Genomic DNA, 7,768 nt, shown 5'->3' with positions numbered 1-7,768 from the left:
GTAGTGATAGATAAATAAATAAAACACAAAATAAAATAACATGATAAAAAGTGCAGCAATATATTTTTGGGTTTTGATATATGATTTAGATATACCAGGGGGCATAGTTTTCACTAGAGGCTTCTCTCTTAAACATATCCTACGGTGAGTAAACAAATTATTGTTAGGCAACTGATAGAAAAGCGAATAATCATGACGATATCTAAGACAATGATCATGTATATAGGCATCACGTCCAAGACAAGTAGACCGACTCCTGCCTACATCTACTACTATTAATCCACACATCAACCGCTAACCAGCATGCATCTAGAGTATTAAATTCATAAAGAACAGATTAACGCATTAAGCAAGATGACATGATGTAGAAAAAGTAAACTCTAAATCCCATTGTTTTATCCTTAATGAAAATGATACAAATACGTGCCATGTCCCTTTCTGACACTGGGATTGAGCACCGCAAGATCGAACTGAAGGAAATATGCCCTAGAGGCAATAATAAAGTTGTTATTTTATATTCTCTTATTCATGATAAATGTTTATTATTCATGCTAGAATTGTATTAACCGGAAACTTGATACATGTGTGAATACATAGACAAAACACCATGTCCCTAGTATGCCTCTACTTGGCTAGTTTGTTAATCAAAGATGGTTAAGTTTCCTAGCCATAGACATGTGTTGTCATTTAATGAATGGGATCACATCATTAGGAGAATGATGTGATGGACAAGACCCATTCGTTAGCTTAGCATTATGATCGTTCAGTTTTATTGCTATTGCTTTCTTCATGTCAAATACATATTCCTCCGACTATGCGATTATGCAACTCCTGGATACCAGAGGAATACCTTGTCTGCTATGAAACGTCACAACATAACTAGGTGATTATAAAGATGCTCTACAGATATCTCCGAAGGTGTTTGTTGGGTTGGCATAGATCGAGATTAACATTTTGTCACTCCGAGTATCGGAGAGGTATCTCTGGGCCCTCTCGGTAATGCACATCATAAGAAGCCTTGCAAGCAATGTGACTAATGAGTTCATTGCGGGATGATGCATCAGGGAACGAGTAAAGAGACTTCCTGATAATGAGATTGAACTAGGTATGAAGATACCGACGATCGGATCTCGGGCAAGTAAGCGATGACAAAGGGAATAACGTATGTTGTCATTACGGTTCGATTGATAAAGATCTTCATAGAATATGTAGGAGCCAATATGAGCATCTAGGTTCTGCTATTGGTTATTGGCCGGAGAGGTGTCTCGGTCATGTCTACATAGTTCTCGAACCCGTAGGGTCCGCACGCTTAACGTTCGATGACGATTTGTATTATATGAGTTATGTGATTTGGTGACCAAATGTTGTTCGGAGTCCTGGATGAGATCATGGATATGACGAGGAGTCTCAAAATGGTCGAAAGTTAAAGATTTATATATTAGATGATAGTATTCAGACACCGGAAGTGTTCTGGAATGTATCGGGTACATATTGGAGTACCAAGGGGTTACCGGAACTCCCCGGGGGAAGATACGGGCTGTAAGGGCCTTAGGAGGGAGCACACCAGCCCACAAAGGGGTGGCGCCCCCCTCCCCCAAGGAAGGAGGACGAATATGATTAGGAGGAGGGGGCGGCGCCCCCCCCCCCTCTTTGCTTCTCCCCCCTCTCTTCCCTTCTCCCCTTCCAGTAAAAGGAAAAGGGGGAGGCCGAATCCTACTAGGAGCCCAAGTAGGACTCCTCCTACTTGGGTCACGCATAGGGTTGCCTCTTGATAGTCCCCAAGTGCAGGGAATCATCGTAGCAATTCCCAAAGGTGTAAGTGATAAGTATGGAGTGTCGAACCCACAAGGAGCTAAAGGTAAGATCAATATTCTCTCAAGCCCTATCTGCCACTGATACAACTCTACGTGCACTGAATGTTTGCTTCCAACTAGAAACAAGAAATAAAACTGTGTTGTGGGTATGAAGAGGATAACTTTGTATGAAATCGGAGAGCTAAAATATAAAAGTAGGTGCTGTTATCATGAAGTTAGAGTGTAATACTAAATAATATAAATAGCGAGTGTGGAATAATGGTGGATCGGTGTGCGGAATTGTCCTAGGCAATTGTTAACAAGACCGGTAATCACTATTGCAGTTTCATATGAGGGAGATGCAAAAGCTAACATACTTTCTCTACTTGGATCATATGCACTTATGATTGGAACTCTAGCAAGCGTCCGCAAATACTAAAGATCATTAAGGTAAAACCCAACCATAGCATTAACGCATCAAGTCCTCTTTATTCCCATACGCAACAACCCCTCTTACTCGGGTTTGTGTTTCCGTCACTCACCAACCCACTATAAGCGAATCATGAACGTATTGCAACACCCTACAGTGGGAATCCCTCACGCTTGCGCGACACGGAGGGCACCATAGGACAGCATCAAAGTGAAACATACAACTCATACCAATCTAGATCATCAATCAACCCAAAGACAAAAGATATCTACTCAAAACATCATAGGATGGCAACACATCATTGGATCATAATATGTAGCATAAAGCACCTTGTTCAAGTAGGGATTACAGCAGGGTGCGGGAGAGTGGACCGCGTAAAAGAGGTGAGGATGGTGATGATGATGGTGATGTTGATGAAGACGATCACCGCGGCGATGATTCCCCTCCCGATGGCACTCCGGTGCCACCAAGAGAGAGGTGGAGAGGTTCTCCCCCTTGTGCTTCCTCCTCCATGGCTTTCCCCCTGTGGTCCTTGGCCTTCATGGAGATGATGGCCCCTCCGAGGTCCTCCTCCATGGCCTTCGGTGATGATGGCCCCCTCCGGCAGGGTGCCAGAGAGGGCCTAGATTGATTTCTTGTGGCTATAGAGGCTTGCGGCGGCGGAACTTCCAATCTAGGTTAATTCTCGAAGGTTTTAGTATTTATAGGAATTTTTGGTGTTGGTTTCACGTCAAGGGGGTCTCTGGGCTGTCCACGAGATAGGAGGGCGCCCCCCCCCCCAGGGGGGGCACGCCACCCTGTCTCGTGGGCAGCCCGGGACTCCTCTGGCCCAACTCCGATGCTCTGTGGTCTTCTTTTGGTCCAGAAAAAATCCTCAAAAATTGGCACGTCATTTGGACTCCATTTGGTATCCCTTTTCTGTAAAACACTAAAACAAGGACAAAACAGAAACTGGCACTGGGCTCTAGGTTAATAAGTTAGTCCCAAAAATCATATAAAATGACATATAAATGCTTATAAAACACTATAGATGGGTAATATAATAGCATGAATACTTCATAAATTATAGATACGTTGGAGACGTATCAGCATCCCCAAGCTTAATTCCTGCTCGTCCTCGAGTAGGTAAATGATAAAAGAAATAATTTATGAAGTGTGAATGCTAGCAGGTGCACAAGTTTGATCAATGATAATTTCAATCACCTTTTCTAGCATCAAAATGTGTCATAATAGTAGCTTACCTCATAAATCTTTTCATGATCAAGTAACAATCTAGTCACAATGTCAAGCATGGTTCAGAAACTTCATTGAGAACTAACAAACTATAATCTCGGTCATTGAAGCAATTGCAATTTATCATAACATCAGAAAGAGTCAAGAATAGAGCTTTTCAGCAAGTTCACATACTCAACTATCATATAGTCTTCTACAATTGCTAACACTCACGCAATACTTGTGGTTATAGAGTTTCAGCCGGACACTGAGAAAGATAGGGGCTTATTGTGTTGCCTCCCAACGTATTCACCTTTAGGTGATGTCAACAATAATATCCCATGCTAACTTACATCCAGTTGGATATATATATCATGATCTTTCAAACACGAGGAGCTTGCCAAAGGATAAAATGAAAAAGGGAAAGGTGAGGATCATCTCGACTCAAGCATAAAGTAAAAACATAAAGTAAAAGATAGGCCCTTCGCAGAGGGAAGCATAGGTTGTCATGCGCGTTTAGGGTTGATGCACAAAATCTTAATGCAAAAGAACGTCACTTTATATTTCCCCTTGCATGTGGACCTTTATTATGCAGTCCGTCGCTTTTATTACTTCCACAGCAAGTTCGTACAAAGCTTATTTTCTCTGCACTAATAAGTCATACATATTTAGAGAGCAATTTTTATTGCTTGCACCGATGACAACTTACTTGAAGGATCTTACTCAATACATAGGTAGGTATGGTAGACTCTTATGGCAAAACTGGGTTTTAAGGGTATTTGGAAGCACAAGTAGTATCTCTACGTGGTGCGAGGAATTTGGCTAGCATGAGGGGGAAAGGCAAGCTCAACATGGTTGGAAGGTCAATGACAATATACTTTAACTGAGATGTCGGAAAACATAAACCATTACATTGTCTTCCTTGTCCAACGCCAACTCGTTTAGCATGTCATACTTAATGAGTGCTTCACAATCATAAAAGATGTCCAGGATAATATATTTGTATGTGAACCTCTCTTTCCTTATTACTTCCTATTAATTGCAACGATGACCAAAACTACGTTTGCCAACTCTCAACAACTTTTATGCCTCATACTTTCTATGTGTGAAGTCATCACTAACCAAGTTATAAGCAAATGAAACATATAAGAGTTCAGATTTATGACATTCAATTCATTCCCCCATTTACTCATAGGATATACATGAAGCGCAAGAGTAAATGACAAACTACTCCAAAAGATATGAGTGAAGGACACTGAGTAGGCAAATAATTAACTAGCCATGGGAGGGTTCCTTTTCTATTCAAAATTTCAGATCCAATGATTTTATTCAAACAGCAAGTAAAACAAAATAAAATGACATTGCAAGGATAGCACAACTCATGTGAAGAAGCAAAAACTTAGGCTCAACCGATACTAACCGATAGTTGTTGAAGAAGAAGGGTGGGATGCCTAACGGGGCATCCCCAAGCTTAGATGCTTGAGACTTCTTGAAATATTTATCTTGGGGTGCCATGGGCATCCCCAAGCTTGAACTTTTGTGTCTCTTTAATTCATCTCATATCACGGTTTCTCTTTTTATCAAAAGCTTCATCCACAACAAGCTCAACAAGAACTCATGAGATAGGTTAGTATAAACCAATGCAAAACCTTATCATTTTCTACTGTAACAAAACACTAGAATTATTATTAAACATTTCATACTAAATGCCTCTGCATATTTAATACTCCTATCCTCAAATAGAATCATTAAACAAGCAAACATATGCAAACAATGCAAACATAACAGCAATCTATCAAAACAGTACAGCCTGTAAAGAATGCAAGAGTATCAATACTTCCCTAACTCCAAAAATTATGAGAGAAAATTCCCACTGTAGTATATTTATCAGAGCTCATTATGCAAAAAGTTTCAACATTATATCATGCTCTGACTTTGCTAGGGAATTTTTGCAACAGCGGTAAACTTTCTATTTTCAAACAGCAACATGTATACTAGCAAAATAAGCATGATAAAGGCTATCCTTGACATTTTTATTGAAACTAAAGATGCAAAACACTATTCTAAATAACAGCAAGCTAAAACTAACAAAATAAAATGACGCTCCAAGTAAAACACATATCATGTGACGAATAAAAATATAGCTCCGAGTAAGGTGTACCGATAGTTTTGAAGACGAAAGAGGGGATGCCTTCCGGGGCATCCCCAAGCTTAGGCGCTTGAGTCTTCCTTGAATATTACCTTGGGGTGCCATGGGCATCCCCAAGCTTGAACTCTTGTCTCTCTTTATTCTTCTCACATCGGTAACTCCTCGTTCTTCAAACACTTCATTCACAAAAACTTAAACAAAAACTTTGTGAGATCCGTTAGTGCAATAAAGCAAACTACCACTTTAAGTTACTGTAATTAACTCATTCTTTGTTTATAATTGTGTTAAACCTACTGTATTCCAACATCTCTATGGTTCATACCCCCCGATACTAGCCATAGATACATCAAAATAAGCAAACAACACACGAAAAATAGAATCTGTTAAGAACAGGACAGTCTGTAGTAATCTGGAAGTTTAGTAAACTTCTGTAACTCCAAAAATTATGAAACAAAAATTGAAAATTTGAACAATTTGTACAGAAGTAATGTGCAAAACGTTTCAGACCCATTTGACTTTCCAGTTAAAAATGTAAATTCACGCACTACAGCCAAAGTTTCTGTTTTTGTTCTGCACATAGTAAACAAGCAATCTTATCATGCTAAAACCAAAGCTTGGCACATTATTTTTATAATACAATGGTTATGTACAAGGGGGTAATTAATTCTACATTGTTTCCATGAGCATGAACACAAGTGCTCAAGGTCGACCCTCACTTCTTCAATGCATAACTTTCCAATCACTTCTCTTTTTGAAAAACTTTTTTAGGCATGAGAGGCAAGTAAATATTTTTTGGTATTTTCATTCTTTTTAAAAAAAATTGTATGTTTCACCCACAACTAAACAGAAACAAAAAGGAAAAACAAAATCTACTAAGTAAATAAAGCAAACAAGCACACACAAGAATATCAACCCCACGCTATTGCTCCCCGGCAACGGCGCCAGAAAAGAGCTTGATAATCCCCAAGTGCAGGGAATCGTCGTAGCTTCCAAAAGGTGGAAGTGATAAGTATGGAGTGTCGAACCCACAAGGAGCTAAAGGTAAGATCAATATTCTCTCAAGACCTATCTGCCACTGATACGACTCTATGTGCACCGAACGTTTGCTTCCAACTAGAAACAAGAAATAAAACTGTGTTGTGGGTATGAAGAGGATAACTTTGTATGAAATCGGAGAGATAAAATATAAAAGTAGGTGCTGTTATCATGAAGTTAGAGTGTAATACTAAATAATATAAATAGTGAGTGTGGAATAATGGTGGATCGGTGTGCGGAATTGTCCTAGGCAATTGTTAACAAGACCGGTAATCACTATTGCAGTTTCATATGAGGGAGAGGCAAAAGCTAACATACTTTCTCTACTTGGATCATATGCACTTATGATTGGAACTCTAGCAAGCGTCCGCAAATACTAAAGATCATTAAGGTAAAACCCAACCATAGCATTAACGCATCAAGTCCTCTTTATTCCCATACGCAACAACCCCTCTTACTCGGATTTGTGTTTCCGTCACTCACCAACCCACTCTAAGCGAATCATGAACGTATTGCAACACCCTACAGCGGGAATCCCTCACGCTTGCGCGACATGGAGGGCACCATAGGACAGCATCAAAGTGAAACATACAACTCATACCAATCTAGATCATCAATCAACCCAAAGACAAAAGATATCTACTCAAAACATCATAGGATGGCAACACATCATTGGATCATAATATGTAGCATAAAGCACCATGTTCAAGTAGGGATTACAGAGGGGTGCGGGAGAGTGGACCACGTAAAAGAGGTGAGGATGGTGATGATGATGGTGATGTTGATGAAGACGATCACCGCAGTGATGATTCCCCTCCCGATGGCACTCCGGTGCCACCAAGAGAGAGGAGGAGAGGTTCTCCCCCATGTGCTTCCTCCTCCATGGCTTTGCCCCTCTGGTCCTTGGCCTTCATGGAGATGATGGCCCCTCCGAGATCCTCCTCCATGGCCTCCGGTGATGATGGCACCCTCCGGCAGGGTGCCAGAAAGGGCCTAGATTGATTTCTCGTGGCTACAGAGGCTTGCGGCAGCGGAACTTCCGATCTAGGTTAATTCCCGAAGGTTTCAAAATTTATAGGAATTTTTGGCATTGGTTTCACGTCAAGGGGGTCTCTGGGCTATCCACGAGATAGGAGAGCACCCCCCCCC

Source organism: Triticum dicoccoides, chromosome 2B (genome assembly GCF_002162155.2).
Source record: "Triticum dicoccoides isolate Atlit2015 ecotype Zavitan chromosome 2B, WEW_v2.0, whole genome shotgun sequence".
Classification (NCBI taxonomy): domain Eukaryota; kingdom Viridiplantae; phylum Streptophyta; class Magnoliopsida; order Poales; family Poaceae; genus Triticum; species Triticum dicoccoides.
Note: the sequence above shows the minus strand (reverse complement) of the source record.